The 18,289-nt window shown below is 43.2% G+C and overlaps 1 protein-coding gene across 1 annotated transcript in view; it reads left to right on the forward strand.

The window, feature by feature from the left end:
- Positions 1-6,995: 6,995 nt before the first annotated feature.
- The window catches only part of ano1a (anoctamin 1, calcium activated chloride channel a), a 287,143-nt gene continuing 275,849 nt past the window's right edge, over positions 6,996-18,289 (forward strand). Inside the window, exon 1 of the mRNA XM_070554713.1 lies at positions 6,996-7,110. The gene's annotated coding sequence lies outside the window, so the exon portion shown is untranslated. The remainder of the gene's footprint in view (positions 7,111-18,289) is intronic.

Raw genomic sequence — 18,289 nt, forward strand, 5'->3', positions numbered from 1 at the left:
CAGTAAATTCCTCTGTACTTTTGTTTTTATTTGGATTTAGCAAGTCTATATTGAAATATCCACAAATAAACACTCCCTTCTGGTACAAATTTGTAAAAATCTCCTCCATTTTATTGTTAAATGTTTCAATCTTAGAGCCTGGCGTTCTATATATACAGCTTACTAATATGTTCTTCTTTTTTTCCATGCTTATTTCTACTGTTACACATTCCATCACTCCCTCAATAGTAGTCGTCATCATTTCTGCTTTTTTGTAATTAAGATTTTTGTCGATATAAAGTGCCACCCCTCCTCTTTTTTTTTCTTATTCTGTCTTGGTGGATAAATTCATATCCATACAATTCAAAATGTCCTTCCTTTTTATGTGTTATCCATGTCTCTGATATGGCAATGACAGTAAATGGTTTCTTGAATTGTGCTATATATTCCTTGATGGTGTCAAAATTTGCATATAAGCTTCTGCTATTGAAATGAGCCATTGTCAAACTATTTTCTGACTTCATCTTTATATTGAATTGTTCTTCATTGTAATAATTACATTCATGTATTTCATTATTAAAGAAATTGTAATCAGGATCAATATTGCTGTCAAAATCACAAAACCTATCTTTACAGCCTATATTTGTGTCAATATGTAGTTCATTTGTCATCCTGTTAATTGTAAATTTCTAATCTCCCTCACACTAATCAAGTTTCAAAATCCAAATATCATTGAAAGATCAATTCCTAAATGAAATTTCATTTTCCTCATATTTTAATCTACACATTCCATTCCTCTATCCCATCATCTCCTTTACTGAAATTGATCCAAATCTTCTAAACTTTTAATCAGTATCTTTGCTTCTTCTGGAGTTCCATTCAATTTAACAAAAATTTTACAATTTGCAGTCCAGGTACCCTGGATCTTTTTCTGTTTCCTCAGAAAATGGGCTTTCTTTGCAATTTCTGCATTATACTTTGTCAGATGCTCATTTACATAGACCTCCTTTCAACTTTTTTGCCTGCTTAAGGAGTGAATTTTTCATCTTTCTGCTCACAAATCTCATTAACACAGACAATTTTCCCTTCATATTCCTACTTGATAAAACATGACATGCTTCAATGTTGTTCTCACTGATTTCAATACCCTGTGAGTGAAAGTAGACAGCATAGGTACACCAACATACAACATGGCAAGAGAAATCAGCTAAATCATCAGCCCGTTATTAGGGAACACAGATCAACATTGCAAAAAATGTATAGAACTGGCAAAAGAACTAAAAGACATTAAAACAGAAGATAACGACATACTCATCTCACATGACGTCACATCTCTGTTCACAAAAACACCAACCCAAAAAACCATAGACATAGTAGTTAACAGAATCAGACAGGACAAGACTTTACACAAAAGAACAAACCTCACAGCAGACGACATAGCACAACTGATAGGACTGGTAGCTAACTCCACTTACTTCACATACGATGACACAATATAGAAACAACTGGAAGGCTTTGCCATGGGTAACCCGTTATCAGCCACCCTGTGCGACTTTTTCATGGAAGACCTGGAACAAAAAGCCATAGCCACTGCCCCCCCAAACTGCAAAATAAAACTATGGAAATGCTACGTAGACGACATACTGGAAATCATACCAAAAGGACAAACAGAAACACTAACACAACACTTGAATAACATTGATGACACAGGTAACATAAAGTTCACATTTGAGTCAGAAACAGAAGGCAGCATAGTATTTATGGATATGAAAATAACCAGACAGGCTGACGGGACCCTAAACATAAACACATATAGGAAACCAACACACACAGACCAATATCTATTATGGACATCAGAACACCCTACCATACACAAAATGTCAGTAATCAGAACATTATATCACCGAACAAACACAGTAACAGAAGAAAGAGACCGTAAATAAGTGGGATCTGGTCTCATGAGCACCGGAGCATTAGTGAAGCGTTCCTTTAACGTAGCGAAGGCTGCGGCAGCAATGGGTGTCCATACAAAAGGTTTATTTACAGACGTTAAGGCGGTGAGGGATGCAGCTGTTTGACTGTAGTTTTGTATGAAGTGACTAGAGCCCTGCACGGGCCTAAAATCTGAGCCCGTGTCCGGCCCGGCCCGAGGGGGTGGAGCCCCAGCCCGACCCGGTCCGCAAAGGTTTTCAGGATTCTCTGGCCCGACCCGAGCCCGACTTTTTTTAACCAACTAAATGAAAACAAAGTGTGTCAATCCTGACCAATGTGTTAAACGTCATGTAGGATCTGATCAATTTGTTTTTCCCTCATTTACCCTCACGGAGAAAACGGCGCACTGGCTCTGGTGGTAATCAAGTTAAATTTTATCTCTTTCCAACAATTTTCACAAGAAAACAAAACAGTCAAAAGCAGGGCTTGTGTTGTGTTGACCGGATAGTTCCCGTATTTGACCGTTTATTTTGACGGAGAAAGAATAGAAAGAATTACCCCGACGCATGCAGACGAACTGACATTTTATTCTACGCACATCGCAGATGTAGCTAAATCACCCAAGAAAAGATTCCCATCTGAACATCTGAGCTGGACACTGCTCAGCGCAGCTCGCTGTCAGCGTGTATGTGCACAGCGAGTTGAAGTTGTGGAGATTGGCTTGGAGCGCGTCGCAGAACCAGAGCGCATGCGGGAAGGTTCCTCCCACTTAAGCGAGTGTTTTATAACCCGGTCTCTCAGAGAGACTTGTCACTTAGAAAATGTTCCCTGATTATGAAACTTTGGCTGAATAGTGCTTGTTCCTGTCTCGAGTGTGGCGACACATCCAGGAGCCGTCTGAGGAGAAGCCCAGAATCTCACATCCTCTTCAGCTCAGAAAGCGCCTATGATTACGCACAAGCGTGACCCGTCAACCCGGTCTCACAGTGTCCCGTGTCCGAGGTAATTACACAGTCCTTGGCCCGAAGCCCGGCCCGACGGCCCTCGGGCCGGTCCGACCTGAGGGCCAAGGGCTTCAGTGCAGGGCTCTACCCACTCTCCCCTCTCCGACGATGCAGTCCCATGCGCGATCCAACGAGTAAACTCCATCGTCTCTGTTCATGGTCCCACATCCACGTCTCCTTATCTCGATAGCTTCTGTTATCCATCTTTTGTATTTCTGTTGTTCGATGTTTATGATCCTTGTGTTGTGTTAATCAAGTTAAATTTTATCTCTTTCCAACAATTTTCACAAGAAAACAAAACAGTCAAAAGCAGGGCTCGTGTTGTGTTGACCGGATAGTTCCCGTATATGACCGTTTATTTTGACGGAGAAAGAATAGAAAGAATTACCCCGACGCATGCAGACGAACTGACATTTTATTCTACGCACATCGCAGATGTAGCTAAATCACTCAAGAAAAGATTCCCATCTGAGCTGCTCAGCGCAGCTCGCTGTCAGCGCATATGTGCACAGCGAGCTGAAGTTGTGGAGATTGGCTTGGAGCGTGTCGCAGAACCAGAGCGCATGCAGGAAGGGTCCTCCCACTGAAGCGAGTGTTTTCCAAACCCTGTCTTTCAGAGAGACTTGTCACTTAGAAAATGTTCCCTGATTATGAAACTTTGGCTGAATTGTGCTTGTTCCTGTCTCCAATGTGGCGACACATCCAGGAGCCGTCTGAGGAGAAGCCCAGAATCTCACATCCTCTTCAGCTCAGAACGCGCCGATATGATTACAGTTACAAACTTATTGATGTAGTCACCAAAAACAGTGTTAACTAAGACTTGAAAAACAGCAGGAGCTTTTGTTAACCCGAAGGAGATGACCAGGTACTCAGTGTCCCAGTGGAGTCTTACAGGTGGTATTCGACTATGGATTTCCCTGCCTGACACCTTGAGGGCTCCCCAATCCACTGCATGTTTTAAGAGACATCTTAAGACATTTCTTTTTCGTAAAGCTTTTAATACCTAACTGGTACTTTGTGTACTTTGTCCTAACTTCTTTGTTTTTTATTGAGTACTATTGTCACTATTTGTATTAGTTTTTCTTTACTGCTGCCCTTTGAGGTTTTTGACATAAAGGGCATTATGAATTAAATTTTTTTTTTTTTTCATTAATCTACTTTGTGAATGCGAACCAAGTGGTAGGCATTGCAGAGATCTAATTTAGTGAAGACAGTAGCGTCTTGAACTGGCTCAAAGGTGGAAGACAGGAGTGGTAAAGAGTACTTGTTCTTAACTGTAATTTGATTTAGACCTCACTAATCTATGCAGGGGCGGAGTGAACTGTCTTTCTTAGAAACTAAGAAAAAGCCAGTACCTGGGGGGACGTGGATGATCTGATTAAACCCGAGGCTAGCGACTCCGACCGAAATGTTCTTCTCCATGTACTCGTGTTTGGGTCTGGATAAGCTGTACAAACGGCTGGAAGGAAGTGTGGCACGAGGATGAAGGTCAATACTAAAATTGAGAGATCTGTGAGGGGGTAGTGAAGAGGCTTAGTCCTTGCTAAATACCTGTTGGAGGTTGTGGTATTTGGTGGGAGCTCCTGTTAGTTCCGGTGAGGATAATGGTTCAGGTTGATGGCTGTGAATACTCAAGGTGGGTGCTCGTAGACAGGTGATGAGACAGCAGGAACACCAAAGTCCACTCTACTGGTCCTCCAGTGAATGCAGGGGTGATGGGTAACCAGCCAGGGATGGCCCAACATAACAGGGGACTGAGGAGATGGAAACACAAAAGACGTGATTTGCTCATAGTGGTTACCTGAGGTTTGTAGGTTGATTGGAGAGAGGGGGTTTCCGTCCAAAGAGGAAGCGTGCAGGGGAGTGGGCAGTGGGATGGTAGGGATGTGAATCTGATCCACAATGGTCTTGTGCGGGAAGTTTTGTTCACAGCCCAAGTCCAGAAGTACCTGTGTGGAGTGGTGGTGATGGGAAAAAAGAATAACACAAAGTAAGGAACACCGGGATGAAGAATTGAAGCTAGCACCCACCCGTACTCCCGGTTTTACTGGCAGGCTCTGCGCTTTAACTGAACTGGTTACTGGGAGACATAATGTCCGCCTGGCTACAATCGCAGCAGTCTGAAGCCCCGCTTGTAATTTAACAGTCCTGTTCCGTAATAGATGTCCACAGGTGACCAGCATGACTACTGCCTCACACAGAAGCCAGTCTGCTGTGCAGGTGGGCTACCCCGGTTCCCGGAGTCCTTGCATAGCTTCTTGCTTTAGCTAAGTAGCTACATTGGTTAATTTGTTCCAACCATAACAGCCCCACCCTCAGCTCCACCTCTTATTCCATTTTTGGATTGTCTGGGTGTGATGGGATGCGTCAACATGGTGGTGGTGGGAACGTCCCATGAAATCAAAGACTTGTAATGTGAGCCTATGGACATTATTTATTCAGGACACAGTCCAGGCCAAAAGTTTGGACACACCTTCTCATTCAATATGCTGTCTTTATTTTCATGACCGAGAATTGGGATATTCTCACTGAAGGGATCAAAACTATGAATGAACACATGGGGAGTTGTGTACTTAACCCAAAAAGCTGAAATAACTGAAAACCTGTTTTATATGCTATTTTCTCCAAAAAAGCCACAATTTACTCTGATTACTGCGTATCATACTTTTGGCATTCACTTGATGAGCTTCAAGAGGTAGTCATCTGAAATGGTTTTACAACAGAAGGACTACCTCTTGAAGCTCATCCAGCTTGAATGAGGGTGATGTGAGGCCATTTTAATCTGTAAGGCACTTTGAGTAGCTTTAATTGTATGAAAGTGCCTTATATGAAGTTTGATTGATATGTTGATCTCCAGCATGTGTTACCATGGTGAATGGGAGGGGCTTCAGACTAGCCATTTGTATTTTATTGAATTTGGGGATTTAAACTGGAATTTTCAAAGAATGTCTGGATTTTGGGATTAGCTCGCTGCGTGGTACCCCAGGTGGCTCGCAATAATCTCTTGAATTTCACAGTCATTTAAAGAGGAAACTCCAATAAAAATTTTTATCAAGCCTCCCACATGTGAACGATTAACTGCACAGCAAGAATAATCCATCTCCTTTACTAAATACTCCTCCAAATGTGCAAAACTATCAAATTATAGCCAAAATAAGATAGCCACACAATCTGGTGATGAACTGCGAGAAATATAAGATCCATCTAAACTAGGCCTGAGACTACTGCTTAGTTTCCCAACCCTGGTACTCGGGGCACACTGACCTGCATGTTTTCCATGTTTCTGCTTCAGCACACCTAATTTACATTGCCTCCTCACAAGGACATAAAGTGGTGCAGATACCTGTAGCAGCATCAGAAGCAGGGGCCTGAAAAGGCTCAACAGCCTAATAAAAAAGCCTGGTTCTGTTCTGGGGTCAACCGTGGAACCACTGGAGGAGATAATGCAAAGAATGATTCTCCAGAGAATCAAGAAAATTATGGACAACCCTGAGCACTCTCTTCACAAGACTGTCCGACAGCGGAAGTGTCTTCAGTCAGAGGCTTCTTCAGTTTCGCTGCAACACTGACCGCTACTGGAGATCCTTCCTGCCAACAGCCGTTGTAATATACAATAACTCTTTGCTGACTTGATTATTATTGTTATTCTGAGCTACTAAAGCAATCAATTTCCCTCTGGGATTAATAAAGTACAGTATTTTTGAATTGAATTGAATTTACCACACAAAATGCTGTTAGAAGTTTGGTCTGTTCTAAAATTCTGTCCTTGAAGTGTGAGCTGGATCGCACGTGTGTGAAGGGGGTAACTACCGTTGTTTTCTACAAGTCCCCACCTGCCTGCTTGGGAATGTCCGTCTGTCCCAGGAAGACTCCCTGTCTGCTCATTTCAGTTCAGAGTTAGTAACAAAGTCTAAGTTATCTTCAAGTAAAGCTGGTGTGTGTTCCGTAGTTAGTAAGAAAATGCCCCCTGCAGACTTCACCCCACACAAGGGCACACACACACACACACACACACACACACACACACACACACACACACACACACACACACACACCCTGTTCACCTGGGCTGTGCCGTCTGTGGGAGGAGATTGTTTACCTGGTGATTGAACCTGCAGCATTTCCTCCTCCGCCTTGAATGTACAGGTGCGTCAAGACTGACGTACATTTGACCAGCCGCTGTGTCGCAGAACAGGTAAAATCTGCTTTCACTGGTGTAAACTTTATTCTCATGATGTGTTTGGTCTGTAAGCTGTTCGCGGATTCGTCCTGTAGTCACGTAAAGTGGCTAAAACAAGCGCTGCAGACATGTAGTCCCGCTGATATCCTTCACTCACGCGCTCGGTTTTGTAGAGATTACTGTGTAGATTGTGTGGGTGTGCACGTGGAGATGTTCGTGACCGCCAGACGGTAACTGGTCCAGTGAAATAGTCTTGGTTCTTTCTAGTCACTCAGCATCCCTCTGGAGGACCCCTGCGCGAGTGGGCGCAGGTCTGTAGTGCTGCGTTCATGTTCCATAGGAATTCAAATGACTTCATAGCCTTCACCACTTGTCTCATGGTCCCTCTTAGTTTGTCATGCATGGTGTTTGATCTGCGGTTAAAGGCCAGAAAAACATTTGATGTTATCTTGACATAGATTGCATTACAAAGTTTAGGAGTAAAAACAGCTTTCAATGTGTAATCTAATTTATGTTGGTTTAGATTACCATGCTACCAAACAACCCACTGTATTTATTACAGTAAACAAGGGTTCGCTGTTGATGTGAAACATTATTCCAAAAAAGCTAGTCATTTGTTAGCAATAAAATATCCATTAAAAGTGATTATTCTAGAAGGCTTAAGAAAATATCTTCACTGACACAGATGACAGTATTAGGTATTCCTGAAAACTGGATCTTTCACAAGATTATTCTGTGAAGCCAGCATGAGCAGAAGGCTGAAACTGTTAGGACAGTCATCATCATGCATTCACATATTAAAGGGATCTCCACCCAACAATGAAATTTTATCTAGAACTTTTATAAAGAAGCGCTTCCTGGACTCAACATAAAGCCTGGTTTATGCTTCTCCGTCAGCTCCGCAAGGGACAGACACGCACGGATTGACAGAAGCATTTTGCTCTTTTACTTCTCCGTCTCCTGGAGAGTGTTGCAAAGCAATTGCCCGGCAGGACCACAGAGGGCGTAGCACTGTTCTGTGGTATCATGTCATGTATCGGTCCAAGATAGTGTGTTTATATTGTGTTTTTTTGTGTATATAAGAGACTTTTTACACGGACAAATTTGTCTCTCATTCTCCCACCGCTTCATGCGCTCTCCACCTCTAAACCCACGTTTCCTGTCATTTCTGTCCACAAATAAAACGCTTGCTGCGCATCTTTTCACTCCTCCAGTCACAGGAGAATTAAACGTTCACATTTTTAGAGTTTTTTGGCAAGGTATTCTTCAAGCTTCTCCGTGTCTGCCGCTAGTTATCCTCGGCTCTCTTTGCAATGGCGGCGCTGTAGACAACAGCGGCGTCCTGACCAATCACAAGCTTGCGTAATCTGTCTCGTTCGACGGATGTTTAAAAAAGTGGGCTCGACTCCGTACGTACTTGCGTGCCCTACGCAAGGACGGATAATGGCGTTGCGTGTCTCCGCACTGACGCAGACGGAGAAGCATAAATCAGGCGTAAGTTGGTTTGAGGTGCTCTTTGGATGGGAAGATTCAGTCGAAAAAACAAGACACTCCAAGTCACTCTCAAATAGAAAAAGGTAAAAAGCCTTCATTGTAATGGCTAGGTCACACTTGGCCTTTTAAAAACCCTGACGCGTTTTGGCGAATGTAGCCTTCATCAGGGAGTCCAACAGTTCTCAGCAGTTAGGAGAAGTTCTTAACCAATACAAACACCAATCAGAAAGCTCCACATAGCAGATGTGTTAGACTGGTGACAAGTGTCAACAATCACCAGCAGGTGTCATCCTTACTAAATTGAAAGAAACAGACATTGTAAATAAAATACACCAAGTATCATACAATCTATACAAATGGTTAAAATGCACCCAATAGAAGTACAATTATAATGTCAAGAGCAATAGAGCTCCGGACCCCACGTGACTCTCAGTTAGTGGACGCCATTTTGGCATGCAAAAAAGGTAAACAAACACGGATGTAACCATGAACATGAACGGGATCCGCTTGGATTTTACTTCGTCGGAGTTTACTTCACACTTTAAAACAGAAGAAATCGTTTTATATAGTCAGAAATTAAATAGACTAAACATCTCCGACCCTTACCGTGCCCCTGGGATACTTTTTAAAAACGCCAGAAGCTGTCGGAGGGACTTCTTACCGGCACAACACCGGACCTGGCCGGGGGAACCCCTTGGGATTTCCCCGGCCGGAGGAGCTGGGGAGAAGGTCTGAGACTCTCAACTCTACTGCCCGCTCCGACGCCAGAAGCTGTCGGAGCGGGCTTCTTACCGGCACAACACCGGACCTGACCGGGGAACCCCTTGGGATTTACCCGGAGGAGCTGGCTCCGGCGGCTGGGGAGAGGGCAACCCGACTCCGGATACGCAGATGAAAATGGATGGATGGACGGACAAATAACAGATTTACACGTAAGTAGTCTCGGTGAGACAGATAATAGCAATCCAAAGTGCTTTTTATGTGTGATCTGACAATTGATCAACCATTGCTTAAAAATTAAATACAGCTTAGCCGGTTAATTGCTGTGATCATAAAACACGGAAACGGCAGCACGCAGAACTCACGAGGCAACGTTTTACGTGATGTTTACTTGTTTCTATGAGTAATAAGACAGAAAAAGCTACGCCAAAATAAGTTTAGGAAGCCCACTAAGAATCGTAATAAAAGCATTTAAAATAAATACCATACACAGTTGAGGAAACGTTGGTTTAAGTACCTGATATGAAGTGGTTGCTTCATAAGCGAAAACCTTTACTCTCGGGATCCCACAGTTTCATTTTAGCCCGGTCACTAGCGCGTTTTATTACAATGATCCATCCAACGTTTGAGGCGCTCCGGATCTTGGGGAATCCTGTAGATGGCTCATTCCTTATGTCGTCCGCGTCTGTTCTGCATCCTGGGGCACAACAGGAATCTACCATATTTCCCGTTTGATTGAGTTTTCTGACAATAACAAATAGTACAGCTGCCGGCTTCCGCGTGCCAATGTGGCGCTGTTTCGATTTGAATTGTTGCATGCCGGGAGAAGTGACGTCAACTCCCGGAGCTCTATAGGGACAAGAATAACGCCAAAACTTCAAACAGACAAAACCAATCAAAGAACAACTCTAAAGTCTAGGTCATCATTAATGCCTGGATGTTTAGTAGCCTGCAGTTTAAATATCCAAAAAGTCTCCTGATTTAGCTGTCTCTGCCTGTCCCCATGTCTCAAAGACGACGGGACATGATCAGTACCACAAGCCTGTAAAGTAGACTGTTATGATGTTCCATGAAGTGTCTTGCCATTGGGTAGTTAGTGTTACCTGTGCGAATAGCATATTTGTGTTCAGCCAATCTATCTTGTAGTCGTCGTTTGGTTCTGCCAACATAAAATACTTTGCACACAGGACACTCTAGTCTATAAATGACAAACGTAGTTTTACAATTAATGACATGATTAATCGAAAAGTGCTTTTGGGAGAAAACATCCGTAAAAGTTTTAATTTGAACAAAGTTACTACAATGGTTGCAGTGGTGACATTTATAACAACCCCTAGGTCTAGTATTCAACCAAGTTTGTTGGGAATCTGGTTTTCGGATAACTATAGACCAGTTTATCTTGTAGCGTAGTAGGACATCTTCTAAAGCTTACCAGAGGTGGATCAGGAAACACCTGGCTTAAAAGGTCATCACTCTCAATGTGTCATGGTCTGCGTCTGCGTCTTCCTCATGTGTCTCCTTGTGTGTTCCATCCCCCTCTAGGATACCCTTATGTGTCTCCTTGTGTTCCTCATGTGTGCCCTGGTCTGCAGCCCCTCCAGGTTCTCCCTCCCAGGTCCTGTGCTCCCGTTGGTCTCCCCTAGTCACCCCTCTGTAGTTTTTCTATAGGTTCAGCTTTTCATTTAATTAGTCTCTTTTAGTGTGTTTCTTTACCCACCGTTTTTTTTTAGTTCTCCTCCCTCCTTAGAACACTAGTTATTTATCTTGCTCTTCTTGTCTTTAGGTTTTGTTTTTGTTCTTAGGTCATGTTAGTTACTCCTACATCCTGCCCCAGTGTATTTAACCCTGTCTGTGTCTCTACGTGTCGTTGGGTCATTGTTTGTGTCAGCCTTGTCTCATTCCCCTATCTAGGTATTTGAACCTCTCCTGGTCTTTTGCGTTTTTGGATTTCTTTAGGTTATGTTATTAGGACTCTTTTTGGATTTTGGTTTTTGGCTACCTGCCACTTTTGGATTTTCTCTGAATAAAGGATTTTTACCTTTTTTCTACCTGCCTTGTGTCGTCTGGAGTCTCTGCATCTTTGGGTCCTAACCTCCTCTTGGCTCACAACGTGACACAATGATACCCCAGTTATTTCTTATGAAGTCACGGCCCCGTAGGGAGCTTGCTGAGCTGACGGGTATCAGCTGTCATCTTGTGGTGCCATCACGCTTGTTGGAGCCGGTCCCGTCCTGCCTCGTGCCGTTGGTGGGGTTTGAGGAGGAGACTGCGCACCCGCGCTTTCGTCCAGTGTCTCGGTACCGATGGAGGGGAGTCAACCCAGCGAATCTCCACCCGGTGACCTGTACGGGGGTAGCATCCACGTCCCTGGGCTTAAATAGCGCTGAGCCTACGACTCCACATCTCACACGGCTAGGTCTGGTCAACGCCAGGTCGGTAATGAATAAAACTTTCATTTTGAAAGACTTCTTTGTTGCACAGGGGTTGGAACTCCTGTGCATATGTGAGAGCTGGCTTCCTATGGGAGATTCGAGTGCTTTACTGGAACTACTACCAGTGGGTTGTAGCTGTTTTAATGTCCCGAGGTCTTCTGGCAGAGGCGGTGGACTGGTTGTCGTGTATAAATCTCACTTCAACTGTAAACAGCTTATTCCATCAAATCCTCCTTCCAGCTTTGAAATGTGCCTGTTTGAACTTGGCCCACCTCCTCTGTTGCTCGTGGCGTTGATATATCGTCCTCCTAAATTTGATGTGGACTTTTTAAAGGACTTCTCTGACCTCCTGTCTGTAAACATGCTAAAATATGATCATGTTTTGATTCTTGGTGATTTTAATATTCATGTGTGTTGCCCTGATAAGCCATTGGCCAAAGACTTTTTACGTCTGTTGGGCTCCCGTAATCTGTCACAGTGGGTCCTGGGTCCTATTCATGCGCAGGGACACACCTTGGATTTAGTGATGTCTATTGGTCTCTCTGTTGCTGGTGTAGAGATACTGAGCCCGGTTTTTTCTGATCACTCGCCCATTTTATGTGATTTTAACTTGCCCTGCATGCCTGCTGTGGCTTCCTCTCATGTGAGATTCCGTCGTGTTTTAAATGCAGCAAAGATTATTGAGCTTGGTGAGCTCCTATGTGCAGAAGGAAGTGAGCTACACACAATGTCACTTAATGCAGAGGAGCTTACACTCCAATTTGACAGTATTTGTAAAAACATTCTGGATAAAATTGCACCTCTTAGGATTAGAAAGAAGAGGCCTAGGCCAGAACCATGGCTCTCTGATGATGTTCGGGCCTGCAGGCAATCCTGTAGGAGGGCAGAAAGGAAATGGAAGAAAGACAGACTCCAAGTCTCTCGTGAGATATTCAGAGAATCTTTGTTTAGCTACCAGCAAACTCTTAAGGAAGCAAGGGTGAAGTTCTTTGCTGATATCGTGGAAAAAAATTCTCATGATCCACGCACTCTTTTCTCCGTAGTAAATTCGCTACTTGACTTCTCTGATTCTAGCGCTTTGCCTCCCACAGTTGAAACTTGTAATGACTTTCTTCACTTTTTTGTTGATAAGGTTACATCTATTCGAGCTGCCATTACAAACTCACCATCTGACTCTCTACTCCCAGAGCCGCTCCAGGCTACACTGGAAACATTTGAGACTGTTACATTATCAGACTTGGAAAAACTGGTCGCTCAGCTCAAACCTTCTGGCTCTCCTTGTGATGTGCTGCTGCCCCCTAGAATTTATAAAGAACTCTTTCCAGTGATAGGCCCTTTGCTGTTGGCAGTCATAAATGGCAGTCTTACTTCTGGTGTGGTTCCGTCCTCGTTTAAGAAGGCTGTTATTCATCCCATGTTAAAAAAAACGGGGCTGGATGTGACAACCTTAGCTAATTACAGGCCCATCTCAAAACTCCCTTTTCGTTCCAAACTGCTGGAGAAGGTCGTGTATTCACAATTGGTTGCCTTTTTGGACACAAATGATTTATGGGAAACCTTTCAGTCAGGGTTCAGGAAAGGTCATAGCACTGAATCTGCTCTTTTAATGGTTTTTAATGACACGTTTTTAGCCTGTGACATGGACAATGATGTTGTTCTGCTATTGCTTGACTTATCTGCAGCTTTCGATACAGTCGACCACGAAGTCCTTCTGGACCGACTACAGCATTGGGTGGGGATAACTGGGCAGGCCCTCCAATGGCTTCGCTCTTATCTTCAAGACAGGACATTTAGTGTTCAGATGGGTGAGGTAACGTCACCCAGCGTGAAACTTCGTTGGGGTGTGCCACAGGGCTCTGTCCTTGGTCCTCTCCTATTTGCAGTGTATTTGCTTCCTCTTGGAGTCCTCCTTCGCCAGCATAATATGAAATTTCATTTCTTTGCTGATGACTGCCAGATCTATCTCCCTCTTCAACGTGGGGAGGATAGATCAGTTTCTCATTTACTGGATTGCTTGAAGGACATAAAATGCTGGATGGCTTCTAATTTTTTGCACCTAAATGAGAGCAAAACGGAAGTTATAATACTTAGTCCTGGCAGAAGAAATGGCTCTGGTGCTGATATTGACCTTGGCCCATTGACACCCTATGAAAAGAAAATGGTCAGTAATTTGGGGATTAAAATCGACTCAGCACTTAATCTTGACACTCATGTAAATACAGTGGTGAGGTCCTGTTTCTTTAACCTGAAAAGACTATCCAGGATCAGGCCTCTGCTGTCCAGAGCTCATCTGGAGTCTGTGTTGCATGCCTTCGTCCTGTCTCGGCTGGACTACTGCAACGCTCTGTATGCTGGTCTGGCCCAGTGCACGGTTGCACGGCTACAGTTTGTGCAAAACTCTGTGGCTAGGTTCCTGACAGGCACTAGATGTCGAAAGCACATTACCCCAGTGCTGACTGATCTGCAATGCCTCCTTCGAAAGCTCTTTGGTCTTGGCCATAGTGGAGTATGGAGTCTGACTGTTTGAGGCTGTGGACAGGTGTCTTTTATACAGATAATGAGTTCAAACAGGTGCCATTAATACAGGTAACGAGTGGAGGACAGAAAAGCTTCTTAAAGAAGACATTACAGGTCTGTGAGAGCCAGAGATTTTCCTTGTTTGAAGTGACCAAATACTTATTTTCCACCCTGATTTACAAATAAATTCTTTAAAAATCCTGCCATGTGAATTCATGGATTTTTTTTTCACATTCTGTCTCTCACAGTTGAAGTGTACCTATGATGTAAATTACTGACCTCTGTCATCATTTTAAGTGGGAGAACTTGCACAATCGGTGGCTGACTAAATACTTTTTTGCCCCACTGTAACTTGTTCACTCTCTGTACTGTATCTAGTGACAAACATTAATGATCAATTAACCCGCTAACGCCCCCCAATTGGTGGCCTCTACAGTTTCATGTCCCAAGCATCTACAACTGTCCACATTCTCCAAACACAACTAAAACCCCAACCAAAGAGCCCAGATGGGAAACGAGGCCATTTTAAATTGTAATAAATTAAGATAAAATGATATTTGAACTTTATTTTAGAAGAGCATCTGACCTTCTCTGGTGTCTGCTGGAAAACTAAAAACACTTGAACAAATTTAGATGAGGACCCCTGGAATAAATAAAACAATTGACTAAATTTCCTAAATGGAATTTGAACTCACAACCTCCTTCCTGTCAGCACTTTCACACAGGGCAGCTCTTCTAAAACAAAGTTCAAGTATTATTTTATATTAATGTATCAAAATCCAAAAATGTATTTGTTTACCATCTAAACTCTTTTGATTGTAGCTGTAGCTGTGCTCAGGGAATGCAAACAATCACTTGCACTTGGGACATGAAACTCCAAAGACCCCCAATTGGGAGGCGCCAAGGCCCAAAGAAAAAAGGCCTAGGGTCTAAAGGGTTAAGTACTAGACCTTCCACAAAAATAAAATATAGTAGTATAAGTGTAGAGTATGGTTTTAGCCATCTTACTACACTAATGATTTATATGAGGTTTCCAACAGCTTGTAGTTCAAAATGACACCTAAGAATTTGGTTTCTCGATTGACATATCATCACTTTTTAAACTTATTTGTGATTTTAACACATTTCTTATTTGTGTGCTCCCTGAAAAAGTCATGCTTTTGGGCAGATAAATGGAGGAAATGATGGGTTTTAACAGATTTTATTTGAACATGTTTAAGATGAATGTTTTAAAGTCAGAATTATTGTCTCTGCTCTGGTTCCTAGTAAAGGGTCACATTCCTGCTTTTTAACTCGACAGCATAACAGTTTAAGCTCATCTAAATGTTTATGAGCATCACTGCTGATGCTCACGAGCAGAACTGGGTAATTTAGATTATTCTGTAGGTTCATGAAAACTCACAACGCTGCAGTTCGATGGAAAACCATTACTCCATTACTAGGTGGACTTTGCAATAATATACACTTAAAGACACTAAGTTACAGGTCTGATAACTCAGATAATAAATGAAACAAACACATTTTTATTTCTATTTAAATATTATAGAATAGACTGTATGCTCCCTAAGAGTCCATTCTGTTACGCAAATAAAATCAAACATTTCTTTTGTGAAAATCTGCTGAATGATGCACAGATCTGCATCAATAAATTATAAACAGTATAGTGATTACGTAAATAATGATACCAGTCTGGGGATTATTGTTTTATATGGGGCAGCTAAGTTTGTGTCTCAGAGTCCTAAGATCCAGTGAGGAACATAGGTATTTGAACACCTTGCAATGTTGCAAGTTCTCCCACTTAGAAATCATGCAGGGGTCTGAAATTCACATTGTAGGTGCATTCCCACTGTAAAAGACAGAATGTAAAAAAAAAAAAATTAGGAAATCACATTGTATGATTTGTAAAGAATTTATTTGCTTTGCACTGCTGGACATAAGTTTTTGAACACATGGCAATCAGCAAGAATTCTGGCTCAAAGACCTGTTGCTCTGCCTTTAAGAAGTCCACCTCTACTCCACTTAGTAATCTTAATTAGTAGCACCTGTCTGAGCTCTTTAAAGACACCTATCCACCCCACAGTCAGTCAGACTCCAACTGCTGCCATGGACAAGACCAAGGAGCTGTCAAAAGAAACCAGAGACAAAATTGTGGACCTCCACAAGACTGGAAAGGGCTATGGGGAAATAGCCAAGCAGCTTAGTGAAAATATATCAACTGTTGGAGCAATTGTCAGAAAATGGAAGAGGCTAAATACGACTGTCAGTCTCCCTCAGACTGGGGCTCCATGCAAGATCTCATCTCGTGAGGGTATTACTGATGATAAGAAAGGTGAGGAATCAGCCCAGAACTACACGGGAAGAGCTGGTCAATGACTTGAAGAGAGCTGGGACCACAGTTTCAAAGGTCACTGTTGGTAGAACACTATGCCGTCATGGTTTCAAATCATGCATTGCACGAAAGGTTCCTCAAGTCATCACATGTCCAGGCCCGTCTGCAGTTTGCCAATGACCATCTGGATGATCCAGAGGAGGCATGGGAGAAAGTCATGTGGTCAGATGAGACCAAAGTAGAACTTTTTGGTCTAAACTTCCTTTGCCATGTTTGGAGGAAAAAGGAGGAGTTGCATCCAAAGAACACTTTCCCTACTGTGAAGCATGGGGGTGGAAACATCATGCTTTGGGGGTACTTTTCTGGGAAGGGGACACGACGACTGCACTGTGTTAAGTAGAGGATGAATGAGGGCCATGTGTTGTGACATTTTGAGCAGCAACTGCCTTCCCTCAGTCAGAGCATTGAAGATGGGTCGTGGCTGGGTCTTCCAACATGACAATGACCCGAAGCACACAGCCAGGATAACCGAGGAGTGGCTCCGTAAGAAGCATATCAAGGTTCTGGAGTGGCCTAGCCAGTCTCCAGACCTAAATCCAATTGAAAATCTTTGGAGGGAGCTGAAACTCTGTGTTGCTCAGCACCAGCCCCAGAACCTGACAGATCTAGGGAAGATCTGTGTGGAGGAGTGGGCCAACATCCCTGTTGCAGTATGTGCAAACCTGGTCAAGAACTACAGGAAACGTTGGATCTCTGTAATTGCAAACAAAGGCTTCTGTACCAAATATTAATACTGATTTTCTCAGATGTTCAAATACTTATGTGCAGCAGTGCAAAACAAATAAATTCTTTACAAATCATACAATGAGATTTCACGATTTTTATTTTTTTTTTTTACATTCTGTCTCACAGTGGGAATGCACCTACAATGTGACTTTCAGACCCCTCCATGATTTCTAAAGCCGGGCGTACACTGTGTGACTTTTTCACTTTTTTGAGCCAATTTTCCACTCGTGCGAGAATCCACGAGATTGGGGCGAGTTTTGCGCCGAGCGTCGTGTAGTGTACAGGGGGTTACGAGAGGCGATTAACACCACGTGACCAGCTGCCGATCAGCAGTCGTGAGCTCGCACAGACTTCTGGCGTGTTTGATATTTTGCTCGTCCCTCGTGAGGGTATCGCACTGTTGAAGTGGCGCTGCGAGCAGCTGCGACCCAAAAAGTATCAGAACCGCTCACGGCGCATGCGCAATCCTGCATCAACACCGCTCGCCCGCTATTTCCCTGATAACACAAATTGTTCGTTTTTATTTCTAAACATTTTTTTTACTCACAAAGATTGTCAAGAAAGCGTGTTTGTCGTGTTCATGTCAAATTAAACTGATCACAAAACACAGATTTACTTTCTTTATTTCGTTTTCCTCATCCAACCCCCATAAATCCCTGTGTGTCCTCCTGCAGCACTCCCGAAGGACAACAGGCAAAACAAGACAAAAAAGTCTGACGTGTTGAGTAAAAAGTGCTATTTTTAGCATATTTTTAGGTCCGATGTGTTGCTACCAGACGTACAGTGTGAGCAGTCAGGTCCCGTCCGAGAACTGGGTCGTACAGTGTGAGCACATGACTCGTGAGATCTGCTCTGCGAGGAAGTCGTACAGTTTGAGCTGAAGCCGAGTGCTACGAGTGAAAAAGTCGCAGAGTCC

The sequence above is a fragment of the Nothobranchius furzeri genome, chromosome 9 (assembly GCF_043380555.1).
Source record: "Nothobranchius furzeri strain GRZ-AD chromosome 9, NfurGRZ-RIMD1, whole genome shotgun sequence".
NCBI classification, from domain to species: domain Eukaryota; kingdom Metazoa; phylum Chordata; class Actinopteri; order Cyprinodontiformes; family Nothobranchiidae; genus Nothobranchius; species Nothobranchius furzeri.